The sequence below is a fragment of the Vulpes vulpes genome, chromosome 11, assembly GCF_048418805.1.
Source record: "Vulpes vulpes isolate BD-2025 chromosome 11, VulVul3, whole genome shotgun sequence".
NCBI classification, from domain to species: domain Eukaryota; kingdom Metazoa; phylum Chordata; class Mammalia; order Carnivora; family Canidae; genus Vulpes; species Vulpes vulpes.
The window spans coordinates 100,763,927-100,782,052 of record NC_132790.1 but is presented as its reverse complement, the minus strand read 5'-3'; the positions used below and the strand labels follow the sequence as shown (position 1 = coordinate 100,782,052).

Below are 18,126 nucleotides of genomic sequence, written 5' to 3'. Positions count from 1 at the left end.
ATAAAACTATTAGTATTGGGTATGTGGATTATGAAAAATACTTTTTCCCTCTTTATGATTTTCCTAAAAAAAAATTTAAATAAATCTGGAAAGTTTGTGTATTGAATACTGAGAAAGGTCTCCATATCAAGGGATCAAATGTGGGAATTTTTTCTTTGGCTGATCAAGCCAGCAGCAATCAGCAGCAAAGTAGACAAACTTTGGCACAAAAACTGCAGACCAGCTGCTGCCCTGGTGGCCCTTCCTCCACACAGTGTGGAATTCTCATTTCAGGAGATATCATTCCTGCTTTTCCTCAGGGGCTTGAGATCCTGCCTGCCCCCTCCTTGTGTCAGAAAAGTTATTTTTTTATTATTATTTATTTTAAATATTTATTTATTTATTCATTCAGAGAGAGCGAAGAGAGAGGCAGAGACACAGGCAGAGGGAGAAGCAGGCTCCATGCAGGGAGCCCGACGTGGGACTCGATCCTGGGACTCTAGGATCACACCCCGGGCTGCAGGCGGCACTAAACCACTGTGCCACCGGGGCTGCCCCAGAAAAGTTATTTTATTTTGGACTTCTTTCCACCATTTCCAGCCACTTTGGACAGCAAAGCCCATTTTCCCTTTGCCCATTTTGAAGACAAAGGCCATGAGCTACGTGAGCTCATGGAGAACCTGCTTTTGGAACTTAACATGAGTGGTGCACAGCCAAGACACCTACCTGCATATAGAGCCCACAGAACTCCTAAGCACCTGCAGGGCCAGCCCACCTGGGCCCCCTCCTTGTGCCTAGTGAAATGATTAGTCCCAGTAGCAAGCCCTTTGCGTTGTTTGGAAATACCTCTTTTCCGTGCCCGTTCCCAATTCTGAGCACCTACACTTGCCTCTCACACTAGCCTTTTAGTTTTCGCAGGATCAGCACAAAACCCAATACTTAGCAAGTGTTACATCCTTACCATCCATTCTGGGAGAACGAGCGTTAGAGACTCTGTGCAACCTCATTTCAGGTACTGGCCAGGCATTGAGAGAAGGACTTGGTGCTTAGCTACTGGTCTGAAGCTTGCTGGAATTGTTTAATGACCATTTTCTGCTAACGTTAGCAGAAATTCTCCTGGAATTTCCTTCTTGGAGAGTTAAGGCTAGAAAGCGAGTCATTAGATTCCCCCTGTGACGGAGGACTGCTACTGGAGTAGACCTAATATTTTATCAGCAACCCTGATCCCCTCTTCCCACTCCTCTAACTCCCCAGCTCTAAGGAAAGGGAGAAGTAGCAGGGCACTGGCAACGCAGACAGTCCACGTGAAAATGATTGTGATTTAGAAACTGAGCAGGAGAATTGCTGGCTGTTGTGTACGTTTTTTTACCTGCTATTATAGAATAAAGTAAGGAAGTAAAAACATGGCTATTTTTATCTCTGACCTCTGGGAACCAAGTGATAAAATAGCAGAGTAATGCCAATGAAAGTCTCTGAAGCTCAATAAGCTTAATACTAATTGCAGATTCCAGGAAGATTCTATTTGATTTTTAGTGCCTTCGATGTTGCCATTTTTTCCTTGCAAATAAATAAAATAAATGGAGGCGATGAAACATTAAGTAAATTCTTATGTGGGAAAAGTCTGCTTCCAGTTAGTTTAGTCTCTTGATTATATTGACTGATACTAGCATCTTGTTTTCATAAATGGGCATTACAATTTATTCCTATTAACAATTAGGAATTACAATGTAAATGCCAGATCAGTAGTATAGAAATTAAGTACAGATTTGCCCTGAGGCAACTTTACTTTTATTGGTCAACAGCATGGTGAGCAGTAAGAAAAAAAGATTGTTTAAAATATGATTATGTGAATGGAAATCATTGATCTAGGATTAAAAGAGATTTCTTTGTAGGATAATAAATCTATTGTCATCCACAGCAAATATTTAATTTTCAGTCTCCTACTGGGGTCCAGGAACTTCACAGAATGAAGACTATACAATCATAAATGTGTCCCCCTGTGTGGGATACTGTCCTGATCACCTCCTATGAACCTCATGTTGAAGGAGGGATTTCCCACCCTAAGTAGTACAAGATGGCCAAACATACCACACCTGATGCAGGACAGGAGAGATTGACAGCAGTTATTGGTCATACATACTCACAGCCTGTAGGAGGACATCACACACCATGTAGGGTCTCAAGGAGATTGTACTCGGGAGTTGAGCAAACCAGCAGGAGCTGTGAGAGGCTGGGAGGCAGGCTTTGTCTTAAGAGGACAAAGTACTGTCTGGTTCCCATGAGAGAATGTGATTGGCTTGCTTGAATAATTTCACAGGCTGACAGAAAAGTAAGATACGTTAGGTTGAGGTCCAGGGAAAGTGTAGCTGGTCCAGATATTGGGAGAACCAGCCAAGTGGAGAGCGTTTCCTACCTGGTGGGGGACATGCCTGGCAAAGGCATGAGAACTCATGGTTAGGCCTTTGGGGCCCCGTGAGGCTCAACGATGTCCAGGCAGTGCATGGAATTTAGGCCCTACACTATAGGTACAAAAGAAGACTAAGACATGGTTCCTGACTGCAAAGAGTTTGAATTTTCCAGGCTAAGAGAGAAGTGGGGGTTGGAGGTGTGGGAGTTTCACACTATTATAAATGGTTCTGACTAAGCATAGGAGGACATCTGAGCATATAGAGGTAATAGGGTAAATAATTGGAACAGATAGACTTCATAAAAACATGGTACTTGGCCAGAACTTCAAAGGTAGGTAGAATGCATGGTTGAGGGGAGCCAAGTAGGGGACATATCAGAAAACCAATGAGGTGCTAAGTTCTTGGTTATGTTTAAAGAGCATTCAATTCCTTTATTCAACATATACTTGTCAAGGATCTACTTAGGGTACAGGCCACCCAGAGTATAGGTTGAAAAAGGAGTTCTAAGGACAGCATGGGCCTTGCCTGTTGGGCTGTGTTATCTGGGTTGGGGGTCAACTATGGGGCAGTGGCATCCCGGGAAGGCATTTGGCTGAGGCCTACATTCACTGAGGGCCTCAAGTATGGGTTTTGGATATGATCTCCAAAGAGGTAAAATAACTACAAAGGACACCAATGAGAGAAAAAACTACTCTGTTTATAGCTTTAAATGTTGTAAAAACTTAAAACATGCTACAATTTTTAAAAAAGATTTTATTTATTTATTCCTGAGAGACACAGAAGCAGAGATATAGACAGAGGGAGAAGCAGGCTCCATGCAGGGAGCCCAATGTGGGACTCGATCCTGAGACTCCAGGATCAGGCGCTGGGCCAAAGGCAGACGCTCAACCGCTGAGCCACCCAGGGATCCCAACATGCTACAATGTTAATACCTTTCCCAGCATTTATGTTTTACTATATCAGGATCTTTTAAAAAAATGGAAGTAATTCTGATATCTGTTACCTTCCAGGAGGCCCTGCTAGCCAGATGACACCCTGTGGTCCCCATCCCACCAGAATCTGTTGTTTCTTCAGGGCTCACCTCTGGCCTCCTTCTTCTTCAGTCCATGCTGAGCAATCCCAGCTCAGCACCCCGGAGCAATCTGGGCTTGTTCTCTCCTGTGGAGCAGTCGGTACTTAATGCTCCAGCCAACTGAGCTACTCAGCAAGTACAGGCAGCCACAAACAGAGAAAGAAGCCTCTCAATTACTGAAGGGAGCGCTATGTTCTTTCCAGTACAGGGCAGTCATTTTCGGGTTGTCCAGTACAAGTGTGTACCTCCTAAGATATTTATCGGAGACTTATTTCACCTCTTGTACTTGGCAACCAAAGCACATAGATGCATACCAACATGTCCTCAGGTTTGTTCTAATTTTATATCCCAAATACCCTCTGAGAGAAAAGATAAAGGGGCCTTCTTTGGCTCTGGGAAATTTATTATGACTTAACTTTCTCTTCCTTAATGAACAACTAATGCGCTATGTATTATTTATTTGGGATACACCAAGTTTTGCTGGTAAGATATAAAGAGAAAGAAACCTCACCATCTCTGCAGGAATCAACAGTGATAACCACAAAAAAAAACAAAAAACAAAAAACAAACTGTTAAAAAGAGAAAGAGAAAGAGAGAAAAAGGGGGAAAAAAACTGCTCATGGCTACAATTATCTCAGTTGGCAGCAATTAATCCAAAAGCTGTAATATAAAACGGCTAAAATTCTCATGGCAAGAAATGAACTCATCCCAAAATAAATGGATGTACAGATGAGCCCAGAGAGTTCCAGCACAGCCAAATTAATAGCTTGATCTTTGGGGGGTAGATGTGCACAAACATCACATTAGCCATTCTGAGAACTGTTTGCAGATTTTAAAGACAATTATGACTACCTTCAGAGTGACTCCATGGGTGATGATGTTCTCAGATCTGGACATCAGGAAATCTTTAAGTATGTACTAAATCAGCTAGAAGGAAGCCATGCTGACCCTAAATGCAATTATGAGTTCAGTTGACACCTTAGTAGGAAAACAAAATATCCAAAGTCTGTTAAAGACTCACTAAAGCATATAATGTCCCGGAACAGGGAATCATTGTACTGTACATTCTTGCAGGAAGTGTAACGTTTCAGATGTGTTCTTTTAGACTGGAGATTATTTGGGAAATGAGTCTATAAGAGTCATAAGACTGAGACAAATCACCACTCACATCCTGATGAAATTCTGACTTCATCTTTGGACTGTGGTTTTCTTTGGACCCTTGTGAGTGGCTTTTGAACTGTAATGTATGCTTAAAACCAAGCAAAGGGCCTCTCACATGAATCTAGGGGAGGTATAAATGTGAGATTACAGGATACTAGACACGTAAGTACTGTGGGCATTGCTAAAATGCTAGTTTCAGCCCTGGGTCTCCTAGTGCTATTGCTTTGCTCCTGGTGGGCTCAGCAAGCTTCTGGTCAGGAAGATTCCTGCATGCTGGCCCACTCTCACAGGCCTGGAGAGGTACTGTACTTGCTCTGCTTACTCTCACTCATAAAAACGTACTGCCTGGGATCTAAGGTAGCTATATGAAAAAGTAATTACATGCATAAATACATGCATAACTTCATTTTATTTTACACTCAAAGTACATCATCTAACTCAGCCACTGTACACTGTTTGCCAGGTCTGCCTCCAGGCCAGGACTGAGGTGAGGTGAGTGAGGCATTTATCTTGGGCACAAGCTTTAAGAAGATGCCAAAAAATTCAGCAATCAAGATAAATGATATTTTAATACAAAATTTTGAAAACCAAATTAACAAACCATGGCTCATAGGTCAGTTGCCTGTTTTATTTATTTATTTATTTATTTATTTATTTATTTATTTATTTAAGAGAGAGCGAGAAAGAGAAAGAGAGCAGGGGGAGAGGCAGAAGGAGAGGGAGAAGCAGACTCCCCACTTAGCGAGGAGCCCAGCAATGGGCTCAATCTCATAACCCTAAGGTCATGACCCAAGCCAAAATCAAAAGTAAGACATTTAACCAACTGAGCCACCCAGGTGCCCCACCTATTTTTGTAAATAAAGCTTTATTGGAACCAGGATTAGGGCAAAAAACGAGTGAGACAGGATTATGCAAATACAGCATCAAATCCTATTGGTAGTTCAATTTTTATTGTTTATCATGGGTCCCCCCCCCCCCACCCCATTAATCCTGTCTTCTAAAACTTTTGCCAGGGATCTAAATTCCAACATGTCTCCCACTCCCATCAATCCTAGCAGTGACCAAGTCATCTTCAATTAACAGCATCAGCTGGTGTCTAGTGAGCAAAACTGACCACACCCCCACTGGTGTTTTCTTTCTTCCTTCTTAGAGATGTGATGAGTCTCATACCTTGCCCCCCTGTTGTCCTGTCTTTCCCAGCTCACAGTTCGGTTAATCCCACCACAGATGGTCATTTTCTTATTTATATGTATATAGTTCGTTCGTTCATTCGTTCTTTTTCCCTTTTTTTTTTAAGATTGTTTATTTGAGAGAGAGGGCATGGAGGAGAGAGGAGCAGAGGGAAAGAATTTCAAGCAGACTCCTCGCTGAGCACAGAGCCCCATGCAGGGCTCAATGTCATAACCCTGAGATCATGACCTGAGTCAAAATCAAGAGTCCGACGCTTAACTAACTGAGCCACCCAGGGGCCTCAGTTATTTTTCAACATTATTTTATTCCTCCCTTCAAATTACCGGGGTGAATTTTGACTTAGAATATTTTATTTATTTTTTTTAAAGATTTATTTATTTATTCATGAGAGACTCAGAGAGGCAGAGACACAGGCAGAGGGAGAAGCAGGCTCCCTGCAGGGAGCCCGATGTGGGACTCAATCCTGGATCCAGGGATCACGCCCTGAGCAAAAGGCAGATGCTGAACCATTAAGCCACCCAGGCATCCCTGACTTACAATATTTTAAGAATAACTCACCTGGAATTGAAAGAAAACAAAGTAAAAAAACTTTCTGGGGGGAAGAAAACAGGGTAACCTTAGGCAAATTCCTTATTTTTGATGGAGCTGTCTCCATTTGCAAAGTAGGTGAGTTCTAGGTACTTGTATGTCACATGCATGTGCACACACACGACAACTCATTTTGTAAATTAGAATACTGCGTTGTTGAAATGCATTTGTTTTAAATCCAAATATTTTATTTATGTAATGGCCCATAAATAGCTACTTTAGGTGGATGATAAAAAATTCAGAACTGGGCAGCCCGGGTGGCTCAGCAGTTTAACACCGCCTTCAGCCCAGGGCCTGATTCTGGAGACCTGGGATTGAGTCCCAGGGCTCCCTGTATGGAGCCTTCCCTCTGCCTGTGTCTCTGCCTCTCTCTCTCTCTATCTCTCTCTCTCTGTCTCTCATGAATAAATAAATAAAATCTTTAAAAAAAAAATTCAGAACCATACTTGAAGAAGCTAACCTCAGAAAAGAACCCAGATTACTGACATGGCATTATTCTGTATATAGATGTATTTAAAGCACATTCACAGGGACACATGGGTGTGGCTCAGTGGTTGGGCATCTGTCTTTGGGCTCAGGGCTTGATCCCAGGATCCAGGATCAAGTCCTGCATTGGGCTCCTTGCAGGAAGCCTACTTGTCCTTCTGTGTGTGTGTGTGTGTGTGTGTGTGTGTGTGTGTCAGAATTAAAAAAAAAAACCTTAAATAAAAAATAAGCATATAAACAGATACACTTTAAACAGTTCTTTAAATTAAATGCTTACTGAATAAGTAGAAACAGCTCAAAAGAAATATAAAAAGTTAAAAGACTTGCAGGTATGATACAGACACATTACAAATCATCTATGTTCAATTCAGTTTTTTTAAAAAATGCTGATCTTTGTTGGCAATGCTTAATTCTAATATGGAAAATTCCTTGAATTTTGACAGCATGCCTGAGTGAGAATGTGCAAATTATCCACACTCCCCATGGAAATGACCCTGTGACCCCTGCATTTTATTTAGGTCAGTGTGGGCAGCAGTGACCGCCTCCTCCTCCTCCCTGGAATTGCTGGTAAGAGAAGAGAACTGTGATGGGCAGGAGCTGGGAGTGGGGAAGCAGGAGACACCGAGAAGGGCAGTGAGCCAGGAAGGCCTGCCCTGGGGAGCCCACGGCGGCACAGCAGCCCTGGAAAAGCCATTTTCAGATGGTCGGGGTGACGGTTTGGCAGGGAGGGCCCCCGGAGCTCCTCCAAGCTGGAGGTGAGTGCTCTGTGTGTGCAGGGAGTGTGCACTCACCAAGTCCATAGAGAATTGGAGTTTTCTCAGATGAGGACTATTTAAGGTCATCTTATCTCCCTGCTCTCTGTTTTGTCCCGCTCCAGTTCTCCCTCTACGCAGAATGATGCTGACTGAGCTTTCAACACTCCACAGTGATCACGTCACTCCTTCCAGAGGCCCCTGGGCTTGCTGAATAAAGGGCAAGCCCTTAGCTTGACGTTCAAGCCCTGTTGGGAGCTGGTCCCTGCCTTCAGCTCTGGCTGCAGATCCCACCAAGCACTTGCAGTCTGACAGTCTTCTACACAAGTACTTTTTCTTTTTTATGAAGGTATAATGCACATCGAGTGAGCTAATCGCAAGTGAAGGACCTTATGATCTATGGATGCATATATACCTGTCCGTAACCACACCTAGATCAAGACGCAAAACATTTTCCCCACCCTAGGTTTGGCCTGTTCTTCCACTTTACACAAACAAAACCCAAAACCGTACAGTCTGTATTGCTTTCTGGCTGTCTTCTTTCAATACAAATGCTTGTGAAATTCATCCGTGTTGTACATCTATTTAGTTCATTTGTTTCCTCACTGAGTAGTACTCTACTGTGTGACTGTATCTCTATTTATCCATTCTCTTGCTTCTTCAGATTCCTCTCATGGCATTAGGATAGTAGAAGGTTCGAGGAAAGTGGCACCTGGAGGCCTGGCCGCAGCCTGGGCTGCAGTTTCCTGAGGCCTCAGGAGGACTCACTCCTGGTCTAAAATCTGACCATTAGCCCTGCAGCCCGAGCAGCCTGCACTGTGAGATTACGTAGAGCTACCTGGCGCAGCCACAGCCTCAGGACTTGGTTCAAGAGTCAGCACCCATTCATTTATTTATAGTACGAAATTCGACCATCCTATATTCAGGTGAATACATTTCATATATTTTTTAAATCATTCTGTAATATTTATGTAGCCTTTCTTCCAAGTTCCAAGAAACTATGAATACATTTCAATAATGAGTTTGCCACAGTATCCTGGTAAATATACTGTGAAATTAACAAATGAAGAATTTGGGATAAATGGAAAAACTAAAGCTACTCGAAGCAAACTTAAAAGGAAAAAGCCATCAACTTTCACCATATCTCCTCACGCCCAGGAGGCAGGGCAGGCAAGTGGTTAAGGCTGCAGGCTCCCGGGCCAGGGGGCATGGATTCAAATATGTGTTCTGCAACTACCTCTGTGACCTTGGGCCAGTCACACTGCCTGTCTGTACCTCAGCTATGCCACCTAGAAGAACAAGATGAAATAGGTTCAATAAGCTGACTGATGCAGAGTGATTTGAACAACGCTGGCATGTAGCAAACAATTTAAAAAATGTTAAAAATGCCAGCTATTATTATTGTCTTGGGTTCTGTAGTCACTTTCCTCATTCTCAGAAAATTAGATCACGTTTAGGCATTACTGACTACTAAGGCCTCAGTTTGAAGTCCTGATGATGAAATGATCATTGTTAAATACCTGAGAGATAGGCATTTCCAGAGAACAATCAGTATTGGCTGTGTTCAGCACATATTCTTTTGGTGGCAACTATAAGGAGATTAAAAAAAAAAAGACCAAACAATTGTCAAAGCATCCTAAGGTGATTATAATGTTATGAATAAATATCCCAAGGTGATTAAAATGTTATAAATGAATATATTGGGTTAGGGACACTGGTTTGTACATATGTTCTGTTTTTGCTTTTTTTTTTTTTAAATTTTTTTGTTTGTTTGTTTGTTTGCTTTTGCTTTTTATAATACAGTCCTAGAAGAGCAGGGAATCTGAATCATGCTTAAAGTTAAGCCTCTTCTGGGATATTGCTAAGGAAAAGTCCACAATCCAGGATTGCTAATTAAAATGAATTCTACTTATTGTGCATAAATTAAGTTCTAATGAGGTAAGAAACTTCAGTAAAACAATTAAAGATTGAAAATGTCTTCCGTGAATAAAAACAAAACCACATTATATTCTCACTTCTGTCCTCTTTAACTGCAGTTTGATAAAAAGAAAGTAGCTCTGAGAACAGGGAGATGGAAAATCAAAACAAAATCTTTCATGTATTTAGCTTATACAATCTAGGCAGGGCAAATAGAACATCTGTGAGTGGTAGAGAATGAAGTCCTTGTAGATATTGAAAGATAAGGCACTCATGGGCTTTTTTTTAGCTCAACACCAGTCCAGAGAAATAAGGGACAAGTGCCCAGGAAAGGATTTTTATTCCAAGCCAGAATAATGTGAGTATGAAAAGTTAAGGATTGTCAGAAGAACCAAATTATGTTATTATCACATATATCTTACAAAGATTACTCTTAAAGAATAGCTTGTATTGATTGATCAATATATTCAAGATCCACTCTTTAATGAAAAGAAGTATTTATAGATTGAATAGTAGAGAAAGAGAAATATTGAGAGATAGATGCAGGAAGACTGAATGTTTCCCTGTGTTGGATTTTCAAAAACATGAGAGGCCCCACAGGACTTCCTGGAAAAGGCAAATTCCAGGTTGCTAGTTCTAGTTAAGATTCTCTGTTGGAACTCCTGGGTGGCTCAGCGGTTGAGCGTCTGTCTTTGGTTCGGGCGTGATCCCGGTCCAGGGATTGAGTCCCACATCGGGCTTCCTGCATGGAGCCTGCTTCTCTCTCTGTGTCTCTCATGAATCAATAAATAAAAATGTTAAAAAAAAAAAAAAAAAAGATTCCCTGTTAAGGGGTGCCTGGGCAGCTCAGTCTGTTAAGCAGGTTAAGCATCTGCCTTTGGCTCAAGTCATGATACCAGGGGTCCTGGGATGGAGCCAACAGGGCCTCCCTGCTGCAAGGAGCCTGCTTCTCCGTCTCTCTCTGCCCCTCCCCCTGCGTGTGCTCTCTCACTGTCTCTGTGTCAAATAAATTTTTTTTTAAATCTTAAAAAAAAAAAAAAAGATTCCCTGTTAAATGCAATGAGGGGGTGGAGCATGGGGTCTCCTGAAATCAGAGATCACAGTCTAGGGATCGCATCACTGAAACCTGCCTGCAACCCCATTTTTGATGATCAAAACTGGGTTTATTTATCTTTTTTTAAATGTTTATTTATTTATGATAGTCACAGAGAGAGAGAGAGAGAGAGAGAGAGAGGCAGAGCCATAGGCAGAGGCAGAAGCAGGCTCCATGCACCGGGAGCCCCACGTGGGATTCGATCCCGAATCTCCAGGATCGTGCCCTGGGCCAAAGGCAGGCGCCAAACCGCTGCGCCACCCAGGGATCCCAAAACTGGGTTTAAAAATCAGTTCAGGGATCCCTGGGTGGCGCAGCGGTTTGGCGCCTGCCTTTGGCCCAGGGCGCGATCCTGAAGACTCAGGATCGAATCCCATGTCAGGCTCCCGGTGCATGGAGCCTGCTTCTTCCTCTGCCTGTGTCTCTGCCTCTCTCTCTCTCTCTGTGGCTATCATAAATAAATAAAAATTTATAAAAAATAAAAAAAAAATAAAAATAAAAATCAGTTCAAACCCTAACTCTCAAAAAGATGTTACACTACACAAATTCCAATTTCTGGCTTCTCTTGCAAACCCTGACACTTTGGCAACATTGGGGGCAGTGTTTCTGGCTCCCAGCAGTTGGCAGTACCTGAGTAGTGACAGCTCCTATGCAGATCAATCACCATGGTGCTTTGGGTTGGCTCCTACCCTGCCCCGGAGGCTTTTGAGGCTTCATTATTGCCAAGGGTGTCTGTGTTAGTTGGAGGTGTCTTAGGGGTGAGAGATAGTAAGACCTTTGGAAAATCTTTCTCAAGGCAAATATATCTGTATCTGTTGGGAAGCAAACAGATGGGAAAATTGTAGGATCTTTTTGGGGGATCGTGATGGATGAGTCTTTGCTCTACCTATAAGATGCCACCAGACGCTTCTCAAGTTGCTATTGGGGTATAAAAATTTGAATAACTACCTCCAGGCTGAACTTTTCCAGGGCAGGGGACCCAGTCTCATTTACTGTTGCATCTCCAGTTTAGCACAGTGTGTGGCAACAAAGTTGGCGTTTGATAAACATTTACTGAATGAATAAAAAGCTGGATAACTGTAAGGTTCTCCAACCTCTAAATTGAGCAAGTTGAGAAATGAAAAAGTAACTTGAAAAGGTACTTGCTTTTTTAAAAAGAGTAATTCAATTCCCTGGATATCATCTCCCTACCATACCTGAAGATCACCCTTCGTTCTACTGCTTCTTATGACCCTCAGGAAATTCACCTCCTACTAACCAACAAAGTAGATGGAAAAAGTATTGGGGGCACTTTCAGAGTCACTTCTAGTAGTACTTAAAATGAGCTTCAGAGAATATGAGCCAAGGGTACACTAATTGACAACCAGCTGCACTATAAGGGGAGGGGGGAGGGAGATTTGTCACTTGCATATCTGAGTAATATAAAGTGTTTAAATCGGGGCACACTGGCTTCCACAAACTCAGTGAATAATTCTTGTGTGAACCAGCTGCTCTCACTTTGTTAAAAGGAAACTGTTTTTCAGTATTCCAACGTACTTGGCCAGATTTTCCCCCAGGATAATGATGAGCAAATATTGGCTGTTTATAAGCCCTGCTTATAAAACCAGGAATTCCAAATTCAAAAGCCTGCAGGGCCAAGGCAGATAATGGACATGAGTGAAACTTGCTGAGATGGTCAAGAGGGACAGCCGCTTCTCCACTGCAAATAGCTGAAGCTGATCTAAGAATCTAGGTCCAGTGTTGCCCAGTCTTCCCATTTTTCAAGAGAAGTCAGGTCTCTGCACTTAACTTGGGACATTTCCAAATTAGACAGCAACGGAAGAACCAGACCAGATTGAGCCCTAAGCCCTCAGGTTTGTGGAACCTACTTTTAGGGAATAAAGTTCCCCTTTGAAGGCATGTAAGGCACCTTGGTCGTCTGTGGTCTGTGACTAGCAACAGATCTCCCCATCCATGACCCCAAAGGGCCCTGGGGCCCTCTGAAAAAGAAAACTTGGTTTTATTTATTCTTTTTCTTGGATTTATCTTAATGGGGAGCTTTGGAATCTTTAGGATAGTTTGGTAGGTAGGTAAGTAGATAATGTGTTAAGAGGTAAACACATCTCACAGAATAACCATGTGGAAATAAATTTGTAATTTTAACTTGAGACAACAACGTAATTCCCCTAATGGGCAGTTGAAACCATTGTACACATGGGCATGCATATATATATATATATATATATATATATATATATATATATATTCTTTTACTATAGGTAATTGATATTTGTTTTAAGAATGCTTTTTTATTCCAAATTGTGTTTTAGTAAGGGTGTGTGTGTGTGTGTGTGTGTGTGTTCATCAAATAACCATGGGACGGAAGTGCATCCCTTGCCCAGAGCTGTTTTGTTTTGAATGTGGGGAAGGAAATGGGAAAACGTTTCAGGCTTTGATCCCTGGACCAGATTACTTTCTGACTCACAATGAGGCCATAGAAAGGACATGTGAATAGAATGACCATTGAGATCTTGGCACTGGCCAAGACCAAGCAATGGTTTAGGTCCCTCTAGCTTGATTTATTTTATTTTATAGCAATGATGAAATAAGGAAAATGCTATTACTTCCTCTTGGCCTGTGTATCTTATTTTGTGGGAAAAAACTTATGACTAAAAGTCAAACCAATTCTGATTTTTACATTTTCATTTGTGAAGTGGAGATATTAGTAGCTACCTTACAGGATTTTTATGAACATGGATAAATTTAACATCTATAAAACACCTAGAAGAGTACCCAATGCATAGTAGAACTGAAGAGGTAGTAGGTAGTATTATGCTATTACTTTATACCTTCATTTATGCTCTGTAACCTTGCTGCTCAGAGTGTGACCTGGTGCCTGCAGTATCAGCATCCTCTGGGCGCTCCATGAAGTATTTCAGACTTTTCATATGTTAAATGCCCTTAAATAGTGTTCTGAAGCTTGAATTCTTTTGACCATCTCTATAATACTTGCCGTATCTGTGTTCTATCCGCACCATGATTTACTTAATATATTTTTTTAACTAGTCTTCATTAAAAAAAAAAAAAATTTAGCCTGCTTCTAAACAGTGGTATAGGGATCCCTGGGTGGTGCAGCGGTTTGGCGCCTGCCTTTGGCCCAGGGCGCAATCCTGGAGACCCGGGATCGAATCCCACGTCAGGCTCCCGGTGCATGGAGCCTGCTTCTCCCTCTGCCTGTGTCTCTGCCTCTCTCTCTCTCTCTCTCTCTATCATGAATAAATAAATAAAATCTTTAAAAAAAAAAAAAAAGATAAACAGTGGTATAATGGGTTTGATATTCTAGTTGTATTTATTTCTAATATATTTTGAAATAATTAACCATTAAGTTAAAAATGTCCCTCATGTATCACTAAAAGCATTCTGGGTATTTCTATGGCAGACATACAACCTTTTGGGCATCAGTCTCCCAGGGGGACTCACTATTTATAAGAAGGTTGTGTTAAGTGATTTAGTAAAGTGAAAACTCTTTTTGTCTAAATAATACTCCCTGGTTCTTGTCAACTCAAACTGCATTATGTGACAAACAAGATTTTACCAATCTGAAAGACCAATTTCTAGCATGTATCTGGGCCCTTCTTTCTTAATTTTCATCAACAGAATTCAGGAGACAATTCATGCCAGGCCTGTCTTTGGCATGGAAGACAAAGTTGAGGAGGACAGTACCCTTCCCTAGGGTATAATGTCCCTACCATTATAAATATAGTGGAATGTGACAAAGGCCATAGTAAACCAATGCTCAGAATGTTTTGGAAGCACAGAGCAAAGCACCTGGCCCAGGCATGGAGTCCAAGCAGACTGGCAAGAAGTAGAGCCTTAGTTCAAACCTAAAGGATTGGCAAGGGACAAAAAGGAGGGCATGCTAAAAAAAAAAAAAAAAAAAAAAAGGATATAGCATAGACAAAGCCATAGACCAAGAAACAGTAAGGCAAATCTCTCAAAATCTCAGTTTTTAAATTTGTATTATAAAAGAGGAAGGGCACTTACCTCATTAAGTTACTTAAAGCAAAAAAGCTAAGGTATACATTTATCTGTGAGAAGTGTGTATCTGCATATTCAGAAATAAATAGAGAGGCAGCGCCAACTACTAGCTGCAATCCCACTCCTATTTATATAGCCAAGGGAAATGAAAACATATGTCCGCACAAGAATTTGTATACACGTATTCATAGCATCACAATTCACAGTAGCCAAAAAGGGGAAATGACTCAAATATGCATCACCTGATGAATGCATAAATAAATTATGGCCTATCTATACAATGCGATATTTTTTTGGCGATAAAAAGAACTGGATTGATATATGCTACAAAATGTATAAAACTTGAAGCCTGCTAAGTGAGAGAGGCCAGAAACAAAAGGTCACATATCATATGATTCCATTTACATGAAGTGTCCAGAATGAGCAATATATATTCAATAGATTCTTATAGATCTATAAATCTATTAAGATAGAAAGTAGGGTCCTGGTTGCTCAGGGCTGGAGGTGGGTGGGGGGAGTGACAAGTGATTGCTCTTGGGCATTGGCTTTCTTTTTGGGGTGATAAAATATTCTAAAACTGTAGCGATGGTTGTAGAATTCTCTGAATATACTAAAAACCACTGGAGTGCACACTTTAAACATTTGAAGTATGGTATGTGAATTATATCTTAATAAAGCTATCATTTTTGTTAAGAAGTAATGGCTAACCCTCTCATAGCATAAGCCAGGCACAGTTCTAAGTGATATATAACTATTTAATTCTTACAATAGCCAATAAGATTGGTACCATGATAGTCTTCTGTCAGACAGGGGCCTGCCCAGTCCACACAGCCACTAAGTGGTAGGGCTGTGATGCGAACCCAGGGGGCTGGCTCTGGCATCTGCATACTCAATTTCCACTCTACACTGCCGTAGCTCAGGAGCCATGAAAAGCTTTAGTTTTTGACTCAGATAGACATGGGTTCTGATCTTGGCCCCATCGTTTACCAATCGAATGATCCTGGGCAAGGGACTAAATTAGCTCTTTCATATGTTAAATGGAGATAATAGTGCATACCTCAGAGGATTGGTGTTTAGCACAGGAACCTCCTATAGGTGATAACTGTGGGTCCTTCTTTTATGTAGTATTGTCACAGCTTTAAGGACTGAGAAGCACTACACAAATCAGGGAAGCAGGCAGACTAACAGTCCGGAGACTTGAAGAGTCAGCTTATTATTTCTGCAAGTACAGAATTTTGTTTTTCCACACATAGAAGCAGCCTGGTAAACCAGTGGTCTGGCGTTCCACCTTTTACGTAACATAACGTAAAATTAAAGGCTTAAATGAGGAGAAAAATATTTGCCACATGCACTAAACATTTGAAATGTTAGGGATTTGCTTTTTATTGCATGAAAATAAGCAGAAGTGTGGGACAGAGAAAGAAATGTGTCACTTCCCCAGCACTGGCCTGCAAGGGCAGAGTGACCTTACACAAGAAGAAAAATGCCAGTAATTTCCAAACTAATTTAATTTTAAATTTCTGGATTTTTTTTTATTTCATCTGGTAGAAACATACTTATTCTTGGAAGAAGAAAAAAACCCCAACAACATTAGTGATAAATGAAGTTATATAAGCTTTGCTGGCAAATGCACACTGCACAGCGCTACAGAGCTCATTTGCAAGGCAAGGAAGCAAATCAAAGTCCACCGCAGCTCTCTCAGTGCCCAGAATGTTTCTTTGAGCAGTTTGTGACTGGAATTTGTTTGGTTTTGAGTGGTTTTCTGGTGGGGGGTGCAGGTTGCTACAGTGTGATTCATGTCCTATAAATGTCCTACTGACATGTAAGGAACCACCCCTCACCCAAATTTCGACACTGTGGGAGATGTACCACTTCCACTCAGTTGCTCAGATGATCTTTGATTCCTCCTTTTCTCTCCCATGTCTGATCTGTGGATACAGTCCGTAGGCTTCCTGTAAGGTTTATCCGGAATCTGTTCCCTTCTTTCTGACTGCTTTACCACCACTCATCTGCACTACCTCGGGCTCCTGTCTAGATCGCCTAAAGTGATCACCTTCAGTGATCATCTAAACTATTCCCTCCGCCTCCGTTCTGCTCCCTATAGGCGCTTCTCCACAGAGGAACCAAATCTTTTAAAAATACAGGTCAATCTTCCTAGAACCTATCAAAAGTCAAAATCTAAACATACAGTTGGAATATGAGACGGTGTTCAGTAATATCAATCTTCAGGGAAAGTAAAAGTAAAGCTACAGTGAGATATGACTATACACATGCAGAATGGCTAAAATTTGTAAAATTGAAAAGCCTGACCATACCACACATTGCTGAGGATGTAGAGGAACTAGAACTCTCCTTTACCGCTAGTGGAAGGGGATATATGGTGAGCTCAGGAGATTGTTTGGCAATGACTAATAAAGCTAAACATATTGCTTACTCTGTGACCTAGTCATTCCACTCCTAGGTGTGTGCTCAGGGTGAGTGTCTATGACCACTAAAAAGAGGTTCAAGAATATTTATAACAGCTTTATCTCTAATAAACAAAAATTGGCAACAAGCTAAAAGACCATCAATAGTCCAGTGAGCAAATGATGATGTACTTATACAACAGAATACAAGTAATTTAAAAAATGCATGAACTACTGGCATATGCAGCAACATAGATGAATCTCTCAGATGAAGCAAATGAAGACCAACCAAAGTTTGGACTGTATGATTCTATTTATAAGAAGCTCAAGAGTAAGAAAAACAGCTCTGCAGTGATAGAAGGCCAGTCAGGGATTAGTAGGACTTTGTCTCTGCCAGGGGCTGGGGTTGTGGGATGGTTAGACTGAGAAGTGGCATGAGGGAAACTTCTGAGGTTTGGAAATGTTCTGTATCTCAAACTGGGTGGTTATTGCAGGAGTTGTGTGCATGTGTGTGTTGCCATCGAGTTGTACACTTTCTATGCATCTTAAAATGTTATTGTATTTCAGTTTTTAAAAGTCAGGGGCATGCCAGTGCAGTAACAACCGAATCTACACGTTATGTCATGGTCTGGCTCCTACTTTCCTTTCCTCACATCATCCTTCATTCCCCTTGTTCTTTAGGCTTTTGCCACACCTACTTTCTCATTTTTCCTCAACATGCCACTCTCTAGCTGTGATTCCATTTTTATTTTTTTCATAGCCCCTTCCATCATTTGAAATTATTTTATTTGATTACTTATTTATGTCCCACTTTCCTCCTTCAGAATGTCAGCTCCATGAGGGTGGGGTCCTTGACTATTTTATTCACTCTCTACCCCTAGTGCCTATCATAGGGCCACTGTAGGACTCAGATACTTGTATGAATTCATGACACGATCTTCGAATATTTGTGGAAAGTTACACTTCTGAGTGTTTGCAAAATCTTGATGTTCTTAACAATGTCTCAGATGAAAGGTAGCTATTATGGCCATTTTGCAAATACCCTATTGACAGATTT

The 18,126-nt window shown here is 41.4% G+C and overlaps 1 long non-coding RNA gene across 5 annotated transcripts in view; it reads left to right on the top strand.

The window, feature by feature from the left end:
• LOC112925405 (uncharacterized) overlaps positions 1–10,144 on the top strand; it is a 66,916-nt gene extending 56,772 nt beyond the window's left edge. For 4 of the 5 annotated variants that reach the window (XR_011995320.1, XR_003236106.2, XR_003236107.2 and 1 more), the window contains 3 exons: positions 7,329–7,452; positions 7,763–8,563; positions 9,441–10,144. This is a non-coding gene — a long non-coding RNA (uncharacterized lncRNA). The remainder of the gene's footprint in view (positions 1–7,328; positions 7,453–7,762; positions 8,564–9,440) is intronic. The other variant, XR_003236109.2, reaches the window with a different exon arrangement.
• Positions 10,145–18,126: the final 7,982 nt, after the last annotated feature.